The sequence below is a fragment of the Pseudorca crassidens genome, chromosome 1 (assembly GCF_039906515.1).
Source record: "Pseudorca crassidens isolate mPseCra1 chromosome 1, mPseCra1.hap1, whole genome shotgun sequence".
NCBI classification, from domain to species: Eukaryota; Metazoa; Chordata; class Mammalia; order Artiodactyla; family Delphinidae; genus Pseudorca; species Pseudorca crassidens.
Window position 1 is genome coordinate 190,272,084 of NC_090296.1, and position 23,561 is coordinate 190,295,644.

General features: G+C 45.9%; 1 long non-coding RNA gene across 1 annotated transcript in view; it reads left to right on the forward strand.

Annotated features, from left to right (window-relative positions):
* The window catches only part of LOC137206267 (uncharacterized), a 28,491-nt gene extending 19,786 nt beyond the window's left edge, over positions 1 to 8,705 (forward strand). The window contains exon 3 of the long non-coding RNA XR_010934613.1: positions 8,506 to 8,705. This is a non-coding gene — a long non-coding RNA (uncharacterized lncRNA). The remainder of the gene's footprint in view (positions 1 to 8,505) is intronic.
* Positions 8,706 to 23,561: the final 14,856 nt, after the last annotated feature.

Below are 23,561 nucleotides of genomic sequence, written 5' to 3' on the forward strand. Positions count from 1 at the left end.
TAATGATCTTGTTGGAGAGTATTGAGTAGGAGAACTGTATTGCTTTGGAGAAGGGGAGTTCAGGGGTTGGTTAGTGGAAACAGAATGCGTTAAGTAAATGAAGTTAAGGTCTGTTACCAGCCTGCAGAAATAGTGCAGAAACAGCTAGGAGAACAAAGGTGGCTGCCATGATGACATTTTGGTCTCGAAGACAGTGAGACAGCCAAGATGCAGGTGGACAGAATGGAAGAGGGGCACTTCCTCACGCTAATGATATTAAAATGATAAGTAAACATGAATCTGGTCCTAAGGGAGCCCGTGTCTAGTGGATGCACCTTGGGAGAAGGACAGGAGGGTTTTGAGAGGATGCTCTTGAGCAGACAGAGGACGAGATCCTGGACAGGAAAGGACTGAGTCAGGAGAATGAGAGCTGGTGAAGAGGCCTGGGTGCTGGAGACCTTCTTGGGTATTACAGACTGGTATCCCGGGGTTGGTTCGGGTCTAAGGACATGATAAACCAGGATTATGCCTCCACAGTGCCTCGCCTTGGCCATCGCTACACTAAAGGTAAACTTAGAAGGAGCAGGATAAGTGAGGCAACAAATTGCAGTCACTTTGCAGGACATTGCTTAGCACTTACTGTATTCAGATTCACCACTCTTGACAGTGGAAGTGGCCGTGCCCACTGCACCACAGTTGACGGTTGGTAGAGCCCCATCGTTGAGCTTTCACTCTGGACCAGCTCTGTTTGCATCGACGTGAGGTCTTCTGCTAAAATGCTTCTGGGTTATATCCACATCACTCAACCTTCTGTCCAAGGATGAGAGGCTTGTTAAATGACTTGCTCAAGTCCTGACCCAGTATATTTAGTACTTTTTCTAATTTACTGGTTTAGCCATAGAAAGAAATTAATCTTAGACAACACCTTAGAAAGATTATGCCTTAGAAAGATTAATTTGTCATCAGTGTGTAGGCTGTATCAGGAGGGTGCATAGAGAGGTGAACATGGAATTTGAAGGAGACCACGCTTGCCAGTCGTTGTACAGATGACAGTGATAGTTGACAGTGTAAGATGCTACAGAGAGGATGAGGTGAGTGAAGGCTTTCAGACAGAGCAGGTGGAAGGTCACTGACGGTCCTGGAATCAAGGTAGAAACCACATTACAGGAAGTTAAGGAAAGAGTGAGTGGGGGGAGATATTTACAACAGGTGTAAACTTCTCTATCAATCAGATCGATATGAAGATGAGGGAAGAGACGAGATGGGTAGCATGAGTGGGAAGGAGGATAATTTGGGGGACTGGGTAGTTCGAGAACAGTCATAAAAAGAGGAAGGAATGAATGTATCTGGAAAAACTGAAGGTAAGAGTAGAGAGAGGAGATAACCATGGAGCAGAATCCTAGCGATGCTGGGAGGGGACATCATTAAGGTCACAAGTACCAGGAAGGAGGAACCAGGGGAAGGAAGGAGGATGTTTGCTCCTGAGAAGAGAAGAATAGGTGGAGAGTCAGGAAGACGTTGACGTAAAGCGAAGGTGTGTTGAAATAGGTCACTTCAGATGCTCTCAGACGTTTTAAGGCAAAGCAGATCTGAGGATGAGGAATAGAGGGAGCTGGAGAGTCCAGTAACCACCTGTTCAGATGCCTTAATTTTGCACTTGCTCCTTGATGCCTTCACGCCCTTGACCTTCCATTGCGTCCAGCCTGCTCAACCTTACCTCCTGGGCAACCCGATCACCTGTTCAAGTGTATCCGTGCGCACACCAGCAGCTGCATGAAGCTAAGGGGGAAAGCACATGAGCTGAGTGCACCTTTCAAAGGCCGTCAGCCCTGGCTGGAACAGTGATGTCATCTGTTCCCCAGAGCTGCTGCTCTGAAACTCCCCCGAGAGGAAGGGATGTGTAGGTGAGTCCATCGGGCTCTACTTTTCAGACCATAAGTATTTCAGATATTCTCTTTGGGGCTCTTGGTAATAGAATGGTTTTTAAAATTAACAAAAATAATGCTTTATAAACATAATTTATGTATATAGGTGTTTTAGAAAAAAAAGATTAAAAGCTGATTTGTTTTTCTTTTTTGTTGTTTTTTTAAAATTAATTTTATTGGAGGGAGCTTCCCTGGTGGTGCAGTGGTTGAGAGTCTGCCTGCCGATGCAGGGGACGCGGGTTCGTGCCCCGGTCCGGGAAGATCCCACATGCCGCGGAACGGCTGGGCCCGTGAGCCATGGCAGCTGGGCCTGCGCGTCTGGAGCCTGTGCTCCGCAACGGGAGAGGCCACAACAGTGAGAGGCCCGCGTACAGCAAAAAAAAAAAAAAAAAAAAAAATTAATTTTATTGGAGTATAGTTGATGTACAATGTTGTGTTAGTTTCTGCCATACAGCAAAGTGAATCAGTTATGCATATACATACATCAATTCTTTTTTAGATTCTTTTCCCATATAGGCCATTACAGAGTATTGATTAGAGTTCCCTGTGCTATACAGTAGGTCCTTATTAGTTATCTATTTTATATATCATAGTGTGTATATGTCAATCCCAATCTCCCAATTTATCTCTCCCCCTCTTTCCCCCCAGTAACCATGTTTGTTTTCTACATCTGTGAGTCCATTTCTGTTTTATAAATAAGTTCATTTGTACCATTTTTTTAGATTCTACATATAAGTGATATCATATGGTATATGTCTTTCTCTTTCTGACTTACTTCACTTAGTATGATAATCTCTAGGTCCATGCATGTTGTTGCAAATGGCATTTTTTCGTTCTTTTTTATGGCTGAGTAACATTCCATTGTATATATGTACCACATCTTCTTTTTTTTTTAATAAACATGGTTCTTTTTTTAAATCAATTAATTAATTTTGGCTCTGTTGGGTCTTAGTTGCAGGCACACAGGATCTTCCTTGAGGCATGAGGGATTTTTTCGTTGTGGCGCATGGGCTCTTCGTTGTGGCACTTGGGCTTCTCTCGTTGTGGCCTGCGGGCCTCTCTCTGGTTGTGGCATGTGGGTTTTCTCTTCTCTAGTTGAGGTGGGCTCAGTAGTTGTGGCGCACAGGCTTAGGTGCCCCGTGGCACATGGGATCTTAGTTCCCTGACCAGGGATCGAACCCACGTCCTCTGCATTAGAAGGCAGATTTTTTACCATTGGACCACGAGGGAAGTCCCATGTACCACATCTTCTTTATCCATTCATCTGTCGGTGGATACTTAGGTCGCTTCCATGTCCTGGCTATTGTAAATAGTGCTGCTGTGAAAGTTGGGATGCGCGTGTCTTTTCGACTGTTTCTCATTTAACAAATATTTATTGAGCACTGTCCTTGGTGCACAGGGATGCAGATTCCCTGCCTTCATGGGCTTCATGTTCTACTGAGATAGTCAGGCAACAAGCAACAACCACAACAACAGTAATAGTAATAATAATATAACAGGACTCTGAACCAAATTAAGGCAGAGTAAGAGTATAGACGGTGTTAGCGCAGGGACAGTGGTATCTCAGGATGCTAAGATTACAGATAATTTGCCTTTTTTCTTCGTGTTTTTCTCTATTTTCCAAATTGTTTACAATAAACATGCCTTCCTTCTGTAATTAGAAAAAAATAAAAGCGATTTGGAGAAATGTTCTGTTAAGTGGCAGTGACAGATTATCAGCCTTCTGTTCACTTTCTCCCTTGCTCTTTTTTGACAAAGGTCTTTGTTGTTTACTGATCTTCTGTGTATGACTTGTGATTTTTCTGGGGAGAACAGGAAGAAAGAAAGGGCAGGTGGATTTACCGGCATTTCTTTATTTACCTCAGCCTGTAAGCAAAGTGCAAGAAACCAAACACTGATCAGGGCACTCTTGGGAAGAAGTGAGTTGGCAGAGCCCTAAATGCAGCCCTGGGCATCTGCCGTCCCACCTGGTTGCCCCTCCTCCTTGGTTCTGTGTCCATCGCTGCAGTTAAAGGGCACCGTGGCAACTGGCAGAAACCCACTACTTCCACCATGAGCCACAGGTCCCTGGGGACGATGGTTGAGTCCATAACTCTGGCTGTGACACCCCCGCCAGCAGAGCCTTTGTACCCACCCGGTGCCACCACGTGAAAGACATCCGCAGCCCCTGGCTTGGAGCTCAGGTGATGGAGCTGGCCTGAGACTTGATTAGCCATTATCAAGTTCATGGAGCAAAGTCATGTAAGGGTGATAAATGGATAAGAAGCAGCTTGGGAATTCCGCAGAGAATCTTAGGGATTGAACCAACTGTAGGCTGGTGTTTTTAGAGAAAAACCACCAGGATATGCCTAGGAATCAAGATGCTGGTGTTAGGAGAGAGGGTGGAGAGATGCAGGGCTGGGTATGACCGTTCTGTAGGTGCTGTGAAGTTAATCCTATTATATCTCTAGGTGTCTCTTACTAGGATGTAGATGTCCTTGGGACACGCTGGTTTTTCCTGATCTTTTCGGATACTCTCCAGAACTTCATCTCCCCTCCTAGTGGTTTATCAAAAAGAAAGCTTTTCATTCCATAATAAGAGATAAGGATGAAAATGTAAATTCTGTGCTCTCTCGGCGCCAAGCTTAAGAAGACCTGGTCCCAGCCCTCAAGGGAACAGCGTGATAAGAGGCCAGGCCGGGTGCTACAGGAGTGTAAAGAAGGGGCAAGAAGACGTGGGAGCAGTGAACACAGAATTTGGTCTCTAAATCCAGTCCCGCTTGGGTCACACAGCTCGAATTTTCATAAATCACACAATTCACATATGCATGAATTTTCAGGGTTGTTTCTGTAGAAATATTTTTCTTTGGGATGTCGTTAATTGAATCCATTCCACAGCTTATCTTTTCAGGAAAGGGGACCACGGTCTGAGAGCCCGGGTCTCTCGAAGAATCCCAGTCTGATCTATCGCACGTTGGTTAAACTCAGTGGGCCCTTCAGGCCGGTTCATCAGCTCTTCTACCCAAACTGTAGGGTGCTTTGGTGTGGAACTTTAAAAGTCACGTGGATCAACTAAACTGAATCCATGTATCCTGTGAGTGAACTATAATAATATAATAAGGTTTTACATCCGTGATTAGTCTCCTACTGCTGCTGTAACAAATTACCACAAACCTAGTGGCTTAAAGCAACACAATTTATTATTTTACTATTCTGGAGGTCAGAAGTCCCGTAAGGGTTTTAGAAGGCTGAAATCAAGACGTTGGAAGCTCCAGAGAGAATCTGTTTTCTTACCTTTTTCTGGAGGCTGCCATCATTCCTTGGCTCCCGGCCCTACTCCTTTGTCTTCAAAGCACATCACTCCAATCTCTGCTTACGTCCTTGCATCTCTTTTCTCTGACCTTGACCCTCTTGCCTCCCTCTTTATTTTTATTGTTGTAAAATATATATAACATAAAATTCGGCATTAACCCTTTTTTTAAGTGTACAATTCAGTGGCATTAATTACAACCACAATGTAGTACAACAGTCCCACTATTTCCAAAACCCTTCCTCGCCCAAGCAGAAACCCTTTACGTGTTAAGCAATAACTCCCCATTCCCTCCTGCCGGCTGGAGTCCATTTGCTGTTTCTACGAGTTGCCTATTCTACATATTTCATGTAAATGGAGTCATGCAGCGTTTATCCTTTTGTATTTGTCCTTCTCACTTAATGTAATGTTTTCGATATTCATCCATGTTGTAGGATATTTTAGAACTCCATTCCTTTTGTGGCTGAATAATATTGCATTGAATGCATACACCACATTTTGTTTATCTGTTCATCAGTTGATGGACACTTGGCTTATTTCCACTTTTTCCATATTGTGAATAATGCTGCAATGAACATTGGAGTATGTTTAAGTTCCTGTTTTCACTTCTTTCAGTTGTGTACCTAAGAGCAGAATTGTGGGATTATATGAAGATGCTACGTTTAGATTTGGAGGAGCTGCCAAACTGTTTTCCATGGTAACGGCACCATTTTACATTCCCACCAGCAATGCGCATGGGTTCCAATTTCTCCACATCTTCACCAACATTTGTTATTGTCTGTCTTTATGATTATAGTTATCTTCATGCATGTGAGGTGGTTTCTTGTTGTAGTTTTGATTTCTTTAATGATGAATGATGTTGAGCATCCTTTCATGTGCTCGTTGGCCAATTGTATATCTTCTTAGGAGAAATGTCTATCTAAATCTTTGGCCCATTTTTAGTTGGGCTGTTTGTCCTTTTGTCATTGAGTTGTAGGAGTTCTTTATGTATTCTGGATATTAATCCCTTATCAGACATACAATTTGCAGATATTTTCTCCCACTGTCGTTTCACTCTCTTGGTAGCGTCCTTTGATGCCCAAAAGTTTTGCCTCCCTCTTGTAAGGATTCTTGTGATTGCACATAATAACCCAAGGTAATCTCACTATCTCAAGATCCTTAATTTAATCACATCTGCAAAGTCTGTCCCTTTTGCCGCGTAAGGTAATGTATTCACAGGGTCTGAGGCTAGGAGGTGGACATCTTTGGGGGAGCCAATATTCCATCTACCACGATTCATTTCAAAATGTCTACAAAGTCAGAAATTGTGCATGTATTTGTGCAAAAAGATGTAAGCAAGCAACTGTGAAAGAAAGCAACCTGCCTGTGTGCAGCTGTCATTTAGGGCTTCTGCCCTGAATCCCCGTTTCACCCTGTGCTGGGTTACTTAACTTCTCTGGGCTACTGAACTTCTCTGTTCATTCTTCAGATGAGACCAATTGTCCTTCCTCTTTTCCTCCTGTGGGTCTTAAGGGTGAGCGATGAGTAGACCCAGTTGGGGCTTTTTTGTCATCTGCATGAACAGAAGTCCTAAATATAAAAGTCACTTTAGGGAACATCAAGAAAACTGGAGCACAGTGAGTGCCTAAATGCAAGCCAACAAATAAGGTTTATGTTTGGATCTGCATCAGAAGGGAAACTAACAGACCTAAGATTAACGAGACCATGTCTCGGAAAACCTTTGCGCTCTTTGGAGGAAAAGTGCTTTGTAAATGCAAGCATTTCTACACCCCTCCTCACCATTTTATCCCCACGAGCAGCTGTGGTGCTTTTTATTCCTCGTACCTATCACAGCAACCTGTAATTATTGGAAGTAATAATTGTGCTTGGCTGGAAAGGTGGCAGAGGGCAAAGATACCTTGGTAAGAACATAGGACCAAATGCTGGATTAACATCAGGGGAGGGCCTGACCCACGAAGTCACAGAATCTGAAAAGACAGCTCTTTTCCTATGTTCCCAAAGCCTTCAAAATAAGTGTATGTACATTAGATAGAGTAATTTCACTAATAGGAATCTAGCCTAAAGAAATGCTCAGAAACACAGGCTGGGATATAAACCAAAGACGTTTGTCATCATTATTTGTAATTGAGAAAGACTGGAAACAACCTAAATGTTGCTTCCAACAGTTAGAAATAGGGAAATGACATCATGAAAAACCACGTAGTATTATGCAGCCGTTCAACACGTCGATGAATAATTTTTAACGATGTTAGGAAAGGAGTCTGATCAAGTGTAACAGAAAAAAGCAAGACTGATTTCAATACGAACTGTGTTCTCAGCAACGTAAGGTACTGATAGGTAGGAAAAAGGAAAACAGAAAACAAGGAATGCACTAAATGTTGCCACCTGTTATTTCTGCTTGGTGGAATTCTGGTTGTGAGTCCAGTGACCCAGGGAGGCTGGGTTCTTTTGCTTACTGGGTTGCCGTTTCCTGGGGATGAGGCTAACATGTTGGGTTGTTTTTTGATATTTGCGTTGCCTTGAGGAAGGATCAGAGAACTGAAGTATTAAAACAAAATTTAGGAGGAAACCATAGCTAACGAGTGCTGGGATTTACTGCTATAGGTGTTGTTTTTGAAATTTCCTTTAAAGGTGGTGAGAATGGAAATGAAGATAACAAAACATAGTTTCTCTGCCTCCTTGCTATAACTTTAGCTATTTCCGATAAGTTAAACAAAACATCTTTGATGGGCCTTGTGCTAACGCTGGATTCAGCAGAACCTCCTCGGTCACTTCCATACTGTATGGGCTGAATTGTGTCCCCCCCTCCTCCAAATTCATGTATTGAAGCCCTAACCCCCAAAATTTCAGAATGTGACTGTATTTGGAGATAGGGCCTTTAAAGAGGTAATTTAGGCAAAATTGGGAAATATGGATGGGCCCTAATCCAATACAACTGGTGTCCTTATAAGAAGAGGAGATTAGGACTCAGACACCTATAGATTGAATGTTTGTGTCCCCCCAAAATTCATATGCTAAATCCTAGCCCCCAATGAGATGGTATTTGGAGGTGGGGTCTTTGGGGGTGATTAGGTCATGAGGGTGGAGCCCTCATGAATGGATTAGTGCCCTTATAAAAGAGACCCCAGAGAGCTCCATCACCCCTTCTACCATGTGAGGACACAAGGGAAATGGCTGTCTATGAACCAGGAAATGGGCCGCACCAGACACCAAATCTATCCTCATCTTGATCTTGGACTTCCAGCCTCCAGAACTGTGAGCAATGCATTTCTGCTATATACAAACCACCTAGTTTGTGGTATTTTGTTACAGCCGCCCAAACAGACCAAGACAGACTCATACAGATGGAAGACGATGTGAGGACACAGAGAGAAGGCAGCTGTCTACAAGCCAAGGAGAGAGGCCTCTGCAGTAACTGACCCTGCCCACACCTTGAACTTGGACTTCCAGCCTCCAGAACTGTGAGAAAATACATTTCTATTGTTTAAGCCCCTCAGTCTGTGGTATATTGTTATGGCAGCTCTAGCAGACGAATACACATACATATATATTTAAATGTGTTTATGTCAAGTGTTGAGGATCCCAAACACCGCAAGACAGCAATAGTTATGGAGCAGTTAGCGTTAGGAAGATGGGTGTGTGCTGGGGTGGTGCGTGGAGATGAGTATGTGCTTAAAACTTGTATTGGGTTGGCCAAAATTTCATCTTTAACATCTATGGAAAAACCCAAACAAACATTTTGGCCAACCCAATATTTAGTAATGAAGGAAGGAGGTGCTGATTTTTTAAAACTGGAACTTAAAGTAAGTTGCCCTCCTCAAAGTTGGGACCAGAGAAAGGAACCCTGTTTCATTCTCTTTCTGTTGGTGTGAATGTCACTAGGGCAGGGCCCCCTAACCAGGAGGAGCCTTGGCCGTGCTCACCCAGAACATCTGACCCAGGTCGCATAGCTGAGGTCAGAGTCCTTCCCACCTCAGAAAGGGCCCTGAGGGGCTTCCCTGGTGGCGCAGTGGTTAAGAACCCGCCTGCCAATGCAGGGGACATGGGTTTGAGCCCTGGTCCGGGAAGATCCCACAGGCCGCGGAGCGGCTGGGCCCGTGAGCCACAACTACTGAGCCTGCGCTCTAGAGCCTGCGAGCCACAGCTACTGACTAGAGCCCGTGTTCCGCAACGAGAAGCCACCGCAATGAGAAGCCCGCACAATGGGAAGCCCACGCACCGCAACGAAGAGTAGCCCCCACTCGCTGCAACTAGAGAAAGCCCAGGTACGGCAATGAAGACCCAACGCAGCCAAAAATAAATAAACAAAAACAAGTAAATTTAAAAAGGGGGGTGCTGAGAGGTAGGAATACTTCAAAGGCAACGGCGATGGGTCAACTTAAATGCCACCTGGAAGGGGGGTTTAGGAAGCGGGCTGCCTGCTCACTGCTCTGGGGCCTGGGCCTCCCTGCCTCTAAAGGATGCATTCAGATCTGGGGATGCTGCCTCGAGGTCAATCTAAGGTCGCTCACCCTCTCCCAACCGCCCAGGACTTGAGCCAAAACGACACTTCGCATCCTTGTTGTTTGGCCCTTCCTGCTTTCTGTCCACTTCAGTGACCCAGGCCTGCCCAGCGCCGACACTGGCCCCTGGGTTCCTGACAGTCTGGGATGTGTTTCTGAGTGAGGGAATCCCCACGAGTGGTTTGCACCTTCCCTTTGCCAGCCAGCTCTAACTTTGCTTCATGAATAAGAACTTCTGTACACCGTGGTCCAGCCACCGTGTTTTCCCAGCTGCAGGCCTGGAGTTTCCACGGCTTTGGTACTGCTTCTGCTTGAGAGGTTTAATTGATAACATAATGAAGCAACTTAAATACAGCCCAGTAACTGTCTGTCTCCAAAGCCAGGAACTGCACATCTCCTCCCCAAGCCTACCTGTCCTGGGATTGGGGCCCTGACCTGGCCTCCTGGGCTGGCGGAGTCCACACTGTATCCTCCTAAGGACCAGGAAAGGGACCATGGGTGATCCCGGCCTTTTCACATGCAGCAGGAGACCCTCCGGTACGTGTTTCCTGGGCATATCTCTGGTCATAGAACAGTTTCCTCAGAGATGATACAGTGATCGTCCCTGGATGGTTTCTCTTCACTTCTGCAGTGCCAGGCTCCATGCTGGGAAGTGATGTTGGAATACGGTGAAAGGCCAGGACCTAGCTGCTTGTGGGCTGTAAATTCAGCCTTTCATTTTAAAAATGAGTGTTTTATTGTGAAACGTGTATTCTTATAGCTTATGACATAATCTCTGTTGGCAGGTAGTACAGTATGTTAAAAAAAATAAAAATAAAAAATAAAGCTTAGGCTCTGGAACCAGACCGCTTGAGTCTAAATCCTACCCCAGCCAGTTAGAAGCTGTGTGAGCTTAGGTTTGTTCCTTAACATCTCTGGTCACTAGTTTCCATGTTTGTAAAATGGGGTAGATAATGTCAGACCTACCTTAAAGACTGTTGTGAAGGGTTATATGAGTTTTAAACAAGGAAAGCACTTAGATCAGTGCTGGGCATAGAGAAAGCATTCAGTAAATAATAATAAGTTCTTTTTTATTCTGGTAAAATGTACATAACATAAAATGTACTATTTTAATCATTTCTAAGTGCACAGTTCAGTGGCACTAAGGGCATTCACATTGTGCAGCAGTCACCACCATCCACCTCCAGAACTCCTTCATCTTGCAAAACTGAAACTGCACCCATTAAGCAGTAACTCCCCATCTCCCTCGTCTCCCAGGCCCTGGTAACCACCATTCGTTCTATGAATTTGACTGTTCTAGGTTCCCCATATAATTGGAATCACACAGTATTGTCCTTTTGTGACTGGTTTCTTTTACTTAGCGTCATGACCTCAAGATTCATCCATGTTGTAGCCTGTGTCAGAATTTCCTTCCTTTTTAAGGCTGAATAATATCACTTCTACGTCTACACCACGTTCTGTTTATTCATTCATCTATAAATGGACATATGAGTTGTTTCCACGTTTCCGCTACTGTGAATAATGCTACTGTGAACATGGGGGTACAAATAGCTGTTGGGGTCCCTGCTTTCATGGGGTACATACCCAGAAGTGGAATTGCTGGATTCTATGGTAATTCTATGCTTAATGGTTTTAGGACCAATCCTACTGTTTTTCACAACAGCTGCACCATCATTCTCATGGTTTTAAACACTATCTACAGGCTGATGAATTCCAGCTTTATATCTATAACTTCATACTTTTCCTGAGCTGTAGGTAGACTACGCAATTGCCCACTTGGTCTTTTCAATTAGATGTTTCACAGGCATCTCGAGATTAAACACGTCCCAAATTGCACTTCTTACCCCACCCTACTCTTCCTCATTTTGGTAAATGACACTCATTAAAAATCTGGCTGCTCAAAATGCAAACCTTTAAGCGGGACCAGCTACATAATTTGCCAGACCTGGTGCTAAATGAAGATGGGGGGAAGCCAAATGCCCCTTCTTACAGTTCTGTGCCCCAATCCCCAGTGGACCGGCCGCCCTGGGGGATCGCAGCCTCCGTGCTGGGATGTGCCCAGTACCTGGAACCATGGTGGCCGAGAGCCACCCTGAGGTCCCCGCCAACCCTGGGTGGGGACGGCTGTTGGCACTGACTACACCCCCATGAAGCTGGCCGTGAATCCTTCAATGAATCCTTTTTTTAAAAAATATCTTTATTGGAGTATAATCGCTTTACAATGGTGTGTTAGTTTCTGCTTTGTAACAAAGTGAATCAGCTATACATATACATATATCCCCATATCCCCTCCCTCTTGCGTCTCCCTCCCTCCCTCCCTATCCCACCCCTCTAGGTGGACACAAAGCCCCGAGCTGATCTCCCTGTGCTACGTGGGTTGTTGTTTCTTAAAGGTAACTTGGTGATATTTTATTTATTTATTTTTATAAATTTCTTTATTTTATTTATTTATTTTTGGCTGTGTTGGGTCTTCGTTGCTGCATGCGGGCTTTCTCTAGTTGCGGTGAGCAGGGGCTACTCTTCGTTGTGGTGCGCGGGCTTCTCATTGCGGTGGCTTCTCTTGTTGCGGAGCACGGGCTCTAGGCACGCGGGCTCAGTAGTTTTGGCTCGTGGGCTCTAGAGCGCAGGCTCAGTAGTTGGGGCTCATGGGCTTAGTTGCTCCGCAGCATGTGGGATCTTCCCGGACCAGGGCTCGAACCCGTGTCCCCTGCATTGGCAGGCGGATTCTTAACCACTTCGCCACCAGGGAAATCCCTGTGCCACATCTTCTTTATCCATTCATCTGTCAGTGGACACTTAGGTTGGTTCCATGTCCTGGCTATTGTAAATAGAGCTTCAATGAACATTTTGGTACATGGCTCCTTTTGAATTCTGGTTTTCTCAGGGTATATGCCCAGCAGTGGGATCACTGGGTCATATGGTAACTCTACTTTTAGTTTTTTGAGGAACCTCCATACTGTTCTCCATAGTGGCTGCACCAATTTACATTCCCAACGACAGTGCAGGAGGGTTCCCTTTTCTCCACATTCTCTCCAGCATTTATTATTTTTAATGATGACTATTCTGACCAGTGTGAAGTGATACCTCATTGTAGTTTTGATTTGCGTTTCTCTAATAACTAGCAATATTGAGCAGCTTTTCATGTGCCTATTGGCCATCTGTATGTCTTCTTTGGAGAAATGTCTACTTAGGTCTTCTGCCCATTTTTCTTTTTCTTTTTTTTTTTTTTTTTTGCGGTACACGGGCCTCTTACTGTTGTGGCCTCTCCCGTTGCAGAGCACGGGCTCCAGACGAACCCGTGTGCCCTGCATCGGCAGGCGGACTCTCAACCACTGTGCCACCAGGGAAGCCCTTCTGCCCATTTTTCGATTGTGTTGTTTGTTTTTTTCTTATTGAGTTGTATGAGCTGTTTGTATATTTTGGAAATTAAGCCCTCATGAATTCACAACACTTTGAAACCCGTGTTTGTTTCTGTGTACTTGTCAGGCCGTTTTCATTTCTTTCCAGTTCTTTCTCTTCTTTCCTTTTTATAGCTTCTACTTTCCCTTTAGGGTCCCCATTTCTGCTCTATTGTCTTTTTTTCCTTCTCTTCCTCTTAGCACAGGTGATAGTTCCCACATTAATTTGATTCAACATCTTTCATAATAGAAACACAGGCCAGTCAAACATGACACAGATAAAGTCTCAGTGAAGTTGAACTAAGCAACAGGATCTCATGGTCAATGTCATTGGACTTCACATAGCAGGAGGGTCTCCCAGACACAGAAGATCCCAGGAATTGCCTGGAACTAGAGAGGACAGCCCTGGCGGGGAGTCCCAGGGGCCACTTGCTCAGTCTCTTGTCCTTCCTTCACTCTGAGTGTTGACTTCACTCTTCCCTCTTGTTACAGCCCAGATCCCTGTGCCTTTTGTTCATCTGGTGAGAAACATTATTGCCATCAATACTTCCATAGGCTTTATTGAAGAAACCAGGCAGATTGAGCTAACCTGTCTTCATCCCAAACTCAAACAAACCACTGGGGAAAGGATTCCTTGGCTCAACTTGGGAACGAGACTGTTGAGTGTCTCCAATGTGCCAGGCACCTCTGGGTGATGAGGATACAGTGGAGAACACAACAGACACAATTCTTTTTTTTAAAATTAATTAATTGATTAATTAATTTTTGACTGCATGGGGTCTTCATTGCTGCCTGCGGGCTTTCTCTAGTTGCAGCAAGCAGGGGATACTTTTCGTTGCGTTGCGCGGGCTTCTCATTGCGGTGGCTTCTCTTTGTTGCGGAACATGAGCTCTAGGCACGTGGGCTTCAGTAGTTGTGGCATGTGGGCTCAGTAGTTGTGGCTCGTAGTCTCTAGAGCACAGGCTCAGTAGTTGTGGCGCACGGGCTAGTTGCTCTGCGGCATGTGGGATCTTCCCAGATCAGGGTTCGAACCCGTGTCCCCTGCATTGACAGGTGGCTTCTTAACCACTGTGCCACCAGGGAAGTCCCAACAGACACAATTCTGATGTCATGGCACTAACATTCTCTGACACTGCACTTGCCATATGTTTATTACTAAATGCCTATCAAGAACCAGGCTCTAACCTTATACCAAGGATACAGTGGGTAAAACACACAAACATAACAGCATATGGTGATAGGTTAATTCATTTAGTCAATAGTCTGCATTTCTATATGAACCTACGGGAGGGGGGACTTGATTTGGTTTGAGAAACTGGGGAAATTTTTTTTTAATGTGATTTAAATGAACCTTATTTTTTTACAACAGTTCGAGATTTGCAGAGAGATCGTGAATGTAGTTCAGAGAGTTCCCATCTATCCCAAACCCGTTTTCTCCCATTATGAACATCTTATATTACTGTAGCACATTTGTCACCAGTAATGAGCCTATACTGATACATTATTATTAACAGAAGTCCATGCTTTGTTCAGATTTCCTTAGTTTGTACCTGATGTTCTTTTTCGTTCTAGGATCCCACACTGTAATCATCATGTCTACTTAGGCTCCTCTTGGCTGTGACAGTGTCTTGGATTTTTATTGTTTTTGATGACCTTGACAGTTTTGAGGACAGCTAGTTAGGTATATTGTAGGTTGCACCTGTACTGGAGTTTTCCTCATAATTAGACTGGGGTTATGGTTTCTGGGAGGAAGACGACAGAGATAAAGTGCCGTTTCCATCATGTCATATCAAGGATACATCCTGTCCACATGACATCACTGTTGATGTTGCCCTTGACCATCGGGCTGACATAGTTTGCATCAGGTTTCTCCAATGTGAAGGTCTTTCCCTCCCCCTTTACATACTGTAAAGCAGCTGCATTTTAGGGGGGAGGGTTGGTATGCTCCACCTCCTTGAAAATGTGTTTTGTTTTTCATGGCTTTACTGACGTACAGTTTACATGCCACAGAATTCACCCATTTTAAGTGAACAGTTTGACGCGTTTTACTAAATTGATATAGTTGTGCCTGAGGAAAATGGTCTTGGAGCTGACAGCCAAAGGATGAGGAGGATTTAAATAGGCCAAGACGGGGCTTCCCTGGTGGTTCAGTGGTTGGGAGTCCGCCTGCCGATGCAGGGGACACGGGTTCGTGCCCCGGTCCGGGAAGATCCCACGTGCCGCGGAGCGGCTGGGCCCGTGAGCCATGGCCGCTGAGCCTGCGCGTCCGGAGCCTGTGCTCCTCAACGGGAGAGGCTACAACAGTGAGAGGCCCGCGTACCGCAAAAAAAAACACACACAAAAACAATAAATAGGCCAAGGCAGGGAAGGACTGTTCTAAGCAGAGGTCACAGCATGCGCTAGCCCCTCAGGGGAGGAACCTGGGGGAGTCCTGAATCACCTAGGAAGCGTAGACTGTGTCACGCTCCTTCCCTGAAAATGCTTCGTAAATATTTTCCCCAGAACACTTAAAAGTCAACAGCATTTTATTGCCTGAGTGTGTAAATTCCAGTTCTGTGAAACACGTGTCTGTCTAGAACAACTCCATCCCTGTTGGTTTATCCAAGGTTTTACTGTAACGATGAGTAAATATTAGGATAGTAAAATTCAGAATGGTCCCTGTGCCTACTCTTAAATCTCCCAGTTGCTGGATACCTACTGACGTCTTAGGATCCACAACCGGAGACCAAGGCAAGTGGTATTTAAAATGTGCACAGGGTTACTGAGAAGCTGGGGTAACCAGTTATGAAGCCAAGCGCCCTAAGATGGGGAGGAAAGGAAGAAAAATATAGACTTGAAAACGTTAGTGGGATAAGGTGGATTTGGAGCACTCATGTTGGAAGGAAGGAAGATATACAGGGAAATGCAGAGATTATTAGGGATATGTTGAGACTGACCAGGCGCCCAATTTTCCTCTTCATTAGTTATGCATAGCTCCCATCGCCAGGGTTAGGGTCCTGCTGAGGCAGACCTTTCTCATTAATGACCCAGTGGAATAAAAGGTTCAGGGGAGCCCCCAGGTGTCCCCAGAGGGAGGGATTGGGTCTGCCCAGTGCTTAAGTTTGTTCTGCAGTTTAATACAACACTGGCCTAAAAGCAGAGGAGCCCAGTTAGGGCCAAGCAGCAAAGTGCGCGAATGTTGAGAGGGTGGTGGGAAGAAACACTGACAACTGAAAAAATTAAAAGCAGAAAGTACTTGTCAGAGAATTCAGCCAAGTGAGGACAAAGGACAGCGCCCAAACATGAAAAGTTGGGTGTTTACAGGTGTACTTTGGAATGTTGCGAGTTTGGTTCCAGAACCCTGCAATAAAGCGAATATCAATAGATTGAGTTGCACACAGTTTTTGGTTTCCCAGTGCATGCAAAAGTTATGTTCACACGCTACTGTAGTCTGTTAAGTGTGCTATAGCATTGTGTCTAAAAAAATACTGTACGTACCTTAATGAAAAAACACTCTCTTGCTCAAAGTTACTAACCATCATCTGAGCCTTCAGCAAGCTGTGGTAGTAACAACACAGATCACGGATCACAGATCAGCATGACAAATATAATAATAATGAAAAAGTTTGAAATGTTGCAAGAATCGCCAAAATGTGACTCAGAGACACAGAGCGAGCAAACGCTGTTGGGAAAATGGCACCGATAGACTTGCTCGATGCAGGGTTGCCACAGACCTTCAGTTTGTAAAGAATGCAGTATCTGCAAAGCACAGTGAAGTGAAGCACAATAAAAGGAGGTCTGCCTGTCCACAAACATCCAAAAGAGAAAGAATATTGAAGAAGGATTCATCGGTAAATGTTTGGCCATTAAAACCAGAAATCACTTTAGGCATTTCAAACAGAGAGGGATTTAATATAGGGAATTGAGTCATAAAACTGGTGGAAGGGCTGGGAGAGCAAAAAGGCAGAAGGTGGTATTAACCAGGGGTCAGAAATGCAGGGAGCTGGGGACACATTCCAGGCAGTTAATTCTGGATGATGAAAGCTGTTTATCACCCAGTGTTCTAAGAACAGCTCTGTAGCTTTTCTGATCTTTGTGCCGCCCTTAGGTATGGGTTAGATTATAATCCCAAGACTTAATTTTTTTTTCACATCTTTATTGGAGTATAATTGCTTTACAATGTTGTGTTAGTTTCTGCTGTACAGCAAAGTGAATCAGCTATACGTATACATATATCCTTATGTGCCCTCCCTCTTGAGCCTCCCTCCCACCCTCTCTTTCCCACCCCTCTAGGTGGTCACAAAGCACCGAGCTGATCTCCCTGTGCTATGCGGCTGCTTCCCACTAGCTATCTATTTTACATTTGGTAGTGGATATATGTCCATGCCACTCTCTCACTTCATCCCAGCTTCTCCTTCCCCCCTGTGTCCTCAAGCCCATTCTCTATGTCTGCGTCTTTATTCCTGCCCTGCCACTAGGTTCGTCAGTACCATTTTTTTTAGATTCCATATATATGTGTTAGCATACGGTATTTGTTTTTCTCTTTCTGACTTTACTCTGTATGACAGACTCTAGGTCCATCCACCTCATTACAAATAACTCAATTTCATTCCTTTTTATGGCTGAGTAATATTCCATTGTATATATGTGCCACATCTTCTTTATCCATTCATCTGTCGATGGACATTTAGGTTGCTTCCATGTCCTGGCCGTTGTAAATACTGCTGCAGTGAACATTGTGGTACATGTATCTTTCTGAATTATGGTTTTCTCAGTGTATATGCCCAGTAGTGGGATTCCAAGGCTTAATTTTATGGCCTATATGACATGCAGAGCCCTGTAGGGGCTCAAGGCCACAGCAGTGATCTTGTAGTAATGGACAGCCTGTGAAAGCTTGTCCATGGCGTCTTAAACTTTGGCGAGCAGGCCATTCATACGGCTGGGCTCCCTTGGTTTTGCCTTCCTCTGATTGAGCCCAGGGTTTGTTTGCTCTGCGTGATGGGCTGACATTTATGTAAATCAAGGGATGGTATGTGTGCCTTTTCCTCCTGAGTGTGTTCCAGGGGGAGGAGGGCATCTGTGCTCCAGGTGTGAGTTTGATGTACCTAATAGCCTGATCTTATGGCAGGGTTGGTGAACATTTTTGTGGACAGTCAGGGTTCCGTGAGTTTTTGAAGGAAGCAGTTTGGGAGGAGCTCAATGGTGACTTTGCAGAAAGATGGAGCGAGGGCGCTGTTTTGGTTTCTAGAATGCTGTGATGGTCTCTCTCAGGGGCCGGCATACTGCGGCTCCTTCCTCAGGCTCCTCCTTCGTCTTCCCACCACCCCGTGTTGTCCCTTCCTCCTTTGCTCTCTTGGGTCAGTCCTCCCTGCGTGTGGTAGGAACAGGGATCCCAGCCGTTCCCCAGCTGATCTTCTCATTGACAATAGCCCTGCTGACAGAGGCTGTGGTGCTAAGTGACAAGTCTTCCTGTTCTGAGGCCCCTGCTTGCTACTCTAGAGCAGGTTGATGGGTCAGTTTCCACAGACTGACACGTGTCTCTTCTTTGGTATTTACTCTTCACTTAAGTGGGAAGATTCTGTATCAAAAACCAAATGTTTCCACTGAATTCTATCCCTAAGAGCTTTCCAATCTCCCTAAAGTAGGGTCAAGTTCGCCAACCTAAGTTTGTCCTGAGCTTGGTTGGGTATCCCACTTGTTCTCCCCCCAGTAAGCACTGGGCTGTTCTAATCAAATTCCTCAGTAGGACTCTCCCCCCAACCCCATCCTCTCTGTCGCCACATATAGCTCCCTCCTTCACACTCTGCCACTGATAAAAGCTGTCTCAGCAGGGAGGGTCTTACTACAATGGTCTCCCAGCATCTCCTAATCCCACCCTGCCCAAGGAAGGGGACATTCTGGGCAGCTTCTTAAGGAATATGATCAGAAAGGCTGCGATTACCTCTCCTGCATATGATCCCCAGGAATGCCCAGACTCAAGAGTCCAGCCAAGCTGATCAAAGGGACACAATTTCTCCCATGCACTGTGATTGGCGGTTTGCAAAGCATTTACTTTTTTTTTTTTTTTTTTGCGGTACGCGGGCCTCTCACTGCCGTGGCCTCTCCCGTTGCGGAGCACAGGCTCCGGACGCGCAGGCTCAGCGGCCATGGCTCACGGGCCCAGCCACTCCGCAGCATGTGGGATCTTCCCGGACCGGGGCACGAACCCGTGTCCCCTGCATCGGCAGGCGGACTCTCAACCACTGCGCCACCAGGGAAGCCCTCATTATAGTTTTGATTTGCATTTCTCGAATAATTAGCAATGTGGAGCATCTTTTCATGTGCCTGTTGGCCATGTGTATGTCTTCTTTGGAGAAATGTCTGTTTAGGAATTCTGCCCATTTTTTGATTGGGTTGTTTGTTTGTTTGTTGTTGAGTTGTATGAACTGTTTGCATATTTTGGATATTAAGCCCTTGTCAGTTGCATCATTTGCAAATATTTTCTCTCATTCCATAGGTTGTCTTTTTGTTTTGTTTATGGTTTGCTTTGCTGTACAAAAGCTTGTAAGTTTGAATAGGTCCCATTTGTTTATTTTTGTTTTTATATCTATGGCCTTGGGAGAGACTGACCTAAGAAAACACTGGTACAATTTATGTCAGATAATGTTTTGCCTATGTTCTCTTCTAAGAGTTTTATGGTGTCCTGTCCGCGGGCCTTTCACTGTTGTGGCCTCTCCCGCGCAGGCTCAGCGGCCATGGCTCACAGGCCCAGCCGCTCTGCGGCATGTGGGATCTTCCCGGACCAGGGCACGAATCCGTGTCCCCTGCATCGGCAGGCGGACTCTCAACCACTGCGCCACCAGGGAAGCCCCTTTAAGCCATTTTGAGTTTATTTTTGTGCATGGTATGAGGGGACTGTTCCAACTTTATTGATTTACATGCAGCTGTCCAGCTTCCCCAACACTACTTGCTGAAGTGACTGTGTTTTTTCCACTGTATATTCTTGCTGAAGGGCAAGCTTTAGCACAGCAGGGCCACACATCATCCTCCTGAATGCTCACAGCATTAGGAGTGTTCAGAAACGTACACAATGGCCCAACATGGGGAGGATGGGGCGTGTGATTCAGGCTTCTCTCTTCTTTAGGGAGAACGGGCATTAGCAGGTGGGCTGTCTTGATGTCCAGGGCCTTGAAGAGAAGCCTCAACCTGAATGCAGACCCCTGAGCGGCAGGAGACAGGACTGGGGGGAGGAACCTTCCTGGGACCTTCAGGCCTTGAGAGGTTGGGGCAGTGCCTAGCCTAGCAGGGAACCACAGTTAGACTTGGAGAAAGAAGTGTGTGCCACGTGGTTGTGAGAGGACACACATACCCGTGAGATCCCCCCATGAGATGTCCCAGAAATGATGACAGAGGCTCTCGGGGTGGCCGGGGAGTCCTACAATGGTAGACAGGGTCGGAGCTAGAGAACTACTTCATATAATTTTACTGTGTAATGTCTTGTTTGGGGTCTGTCCTGGGCCAACAAGCAGCGCTCCCACCCTCCTACTGAGTGAATGCCCAGAGGTGGAACGGCTTGAGGCCACCAATGAGAGAAGCAGCCACAGGTGGCCTCAGGGCTTGGAAAGTTCACCGCGTGAGCACCCGTGCTTGGCTTGGCTCACGAGAAGGGCATCGTCTCTGCTCAGTAAACCCCAGACTAAGGGCTGATCATCTAAGGTACGCGAGGCAAAGGTGGCAGGCAATCTTTCATCAGGTTTCCCGGGCTAGGGCCATGCCTGGTTCACCTTTTTATTACCTTCTCACCTCTCATTGGTGCCTAATCTATGTTATCTGTAGACTCTGACTGAATCGGATGACAAGCCAGAGCTCCTTCTTGGCCACACTCTACCACCCTCTCTCATCCCTCATCTTTAGCCCTCCAGAGCGCTCCCGGGGGAACCCTAGTAGGTTCCACCTAATGGATCCAGAGTGAGAGCCAGAGAAGTGAGGGATATAGTCTGCATGGAGGCAAAAACAGAAGGAATGGAGGGAGTGTGCTCAGTGAATGCCGGGAAATGGGGGAGGTGGCTGGTCACCTAATTACCAGCTAGATTACAGCTCCCTCTGTATCCCTGCTAATCCCCGTGGCTCCCTCTCTATCCCTGGCTGCGCACGTCTGCCCTGTGAACGGCACCACAGGGTCAAAGTAGCATAACGGAGGTCAGAAGGAGGAGGCAAAACATCCCATGAGCACTGTCACCTCCAGGGCTGACACTGGCAAGTCTCCTGAGCTCTGCATCTGGACGTGATATTAGGAGGCCAGCGAGGGCGTGGCGGGTAGCAGGAAGATGAGGGCTTGCGGTGTTTACCATCCTTGTTTGAGCACAAGAAGATTCTGGAGGCTGGGCACTTTGAGGAGGTCTTCAGTGACCCAGAGGCAGCGCTCAGTCTCCAGAATGCGGCGTGACTCCTACATTTGGGGGTCTCTGTCCTCAGGCAGAGCTGGCTTCCCACAGAGCCCCGCGCTCAGAAGGGCCCTGCACGTGGCTAATGCTCTGCTGCTGCCATCTTATTTAATCAATTTTCTACCGTGGCAAAGTATATATGTCCCAGTGTTGTACGATAATTAGAAATAAAACACACCCACACATTTCATAAAATTTGTCATTTTAAAGTATACTATTGGGACTTCCCTGGCAGTCCAGTGGTTAAGAATCCGCCTGCCAATGCAAGGGACATGGGTTCGAGCCCTGGTCAGGGAAGATCCCACATGCCGTGGAGCAGCTAAGCCCATGCACCACAACTACTGAGCCTGCACTCTAGAGCCCACAAACCACAACTACTGAGCCTGTGTGCCACAACTACTGAAGCCCGCACGCCTAGAGCCCGTGAGCCACAACTACTGAGCCCACGTGCCGCAACTACTGAAGCCCATGCGTTCTAGGGCCAGCATGCCATAACCACTGAGCCTGCGTGCTGCAACTACTGGAGCCTATGCACCTAGAACCCGTGCTCCGCAACAAGAGAAGCCCCTGCGATGAGAAGCCCGCGCACTGCCACAGAGAGTAGTCCCAGCTCACTGCAACTAGAGAAAGCCCACGTGCAACAATGAAGACTGAGCACAGCCAAAACTAAATAAAATAAATAAATAAAAATTTTAAAAGTATACTATTGAGTGATATTAATTACAGTCACAGTTTAGTACAACCATCACCACTATCTATTTCCAAACCTTTTTCCTTACTCCAAATAGAACATCTAAACCCATTAAGCGATCACCCTCCCTTTCCCTCTCCCTTCAGCCCCTGATAACCTCTAAGGCATTTTCTGTCTCTATGAATGTGACTATTCTGGGTATTTCATGTAAGTGGAATCATACAATATTTATCCTTTTACGTTAAGATTATTTCTTGGGACTTCCCTGGTGGCGCAGTGGTTAAGAATCCGCCTGCCAGTGCAGGGGACACGGGTTCGAGCCCTGGTCTGGGAAGATCCCACGTGCCGCGGAGCAACTAAGCCCGTGCGCCACAACTACTGAGCCTGCACTCTGGAGCCCGCGAGTCACAACTACTGAGCCCACATGCCACAACTACTGAAGCCCACGTGCCTAGAGCCCGTGTGCTCCGCAACAAGAGAAGCCACTGCAATGAGAAGCCTGTGCACCACAACGAAGAGCGGCCCCCGCTTACTGCATTTTCATTTTGCACTGGGCTCTGTAAGTTATTTCAGGGCTATTGTCAGATACTGAAGTCTAAGGCATACTTGAATCACCTCTCCCTTGGATGGTTTAGCATGTGTCACCCCTATTTAACCAGAAATTAGCCACCACACCTACCCTAGAGCCCACTTAGGTTTGCTGTACTCCTGTGGGCAAACATGGTTTTGACTTCTCTGTATATGTCACAGTGCAGAAGGAGAGTGGTTTACTCAAGGTCACTGGCTCAAGGAAAGCATCCATGTCCACAGAGCTTACTTACGTCTGCGTTAATGTGACCTGTACCCTGCAGTCTTCACCAACATGACTTGATTCCGCTGTCTTTACCAATGTGATTTGAGCATTGTGGAAACGCTTGCCCAGGAAGATAAAAGCTGCAAATAATTTTATTATTTTAGGAACTTCCCCCAAACCCACTTAAAACTGCTTAGCCTTTCAATAGATAATATCGAATGACTGTTAACACACCTTGCTGTTTCCACAATCCTGAACTATTACATCAGGAGATTTAACACAGTCCTTATGATTCCCACACTGAAAGACCCACCTTCGACCAGCTGAATATCCTGACTTCACCGGCCTGACTCAGAGACGCTGTCAAGACTGCCAGGTAGTGACCTCTCTTCCTGCTGGGAGCTTTGCTTTATCAACAGGCTGTCTTGGTGGTATTTTATGGGAGCCTGTATTCAGTAAGCTACAATTGTACTTTCTGCATAGTGCAGTTGTTCCAACCCTATTTGATCCAATGTACACCCACCCATCCCTCTATTCATTGATTTATTCACTTATTCAACACATGTTTATTGAGTGCCTACT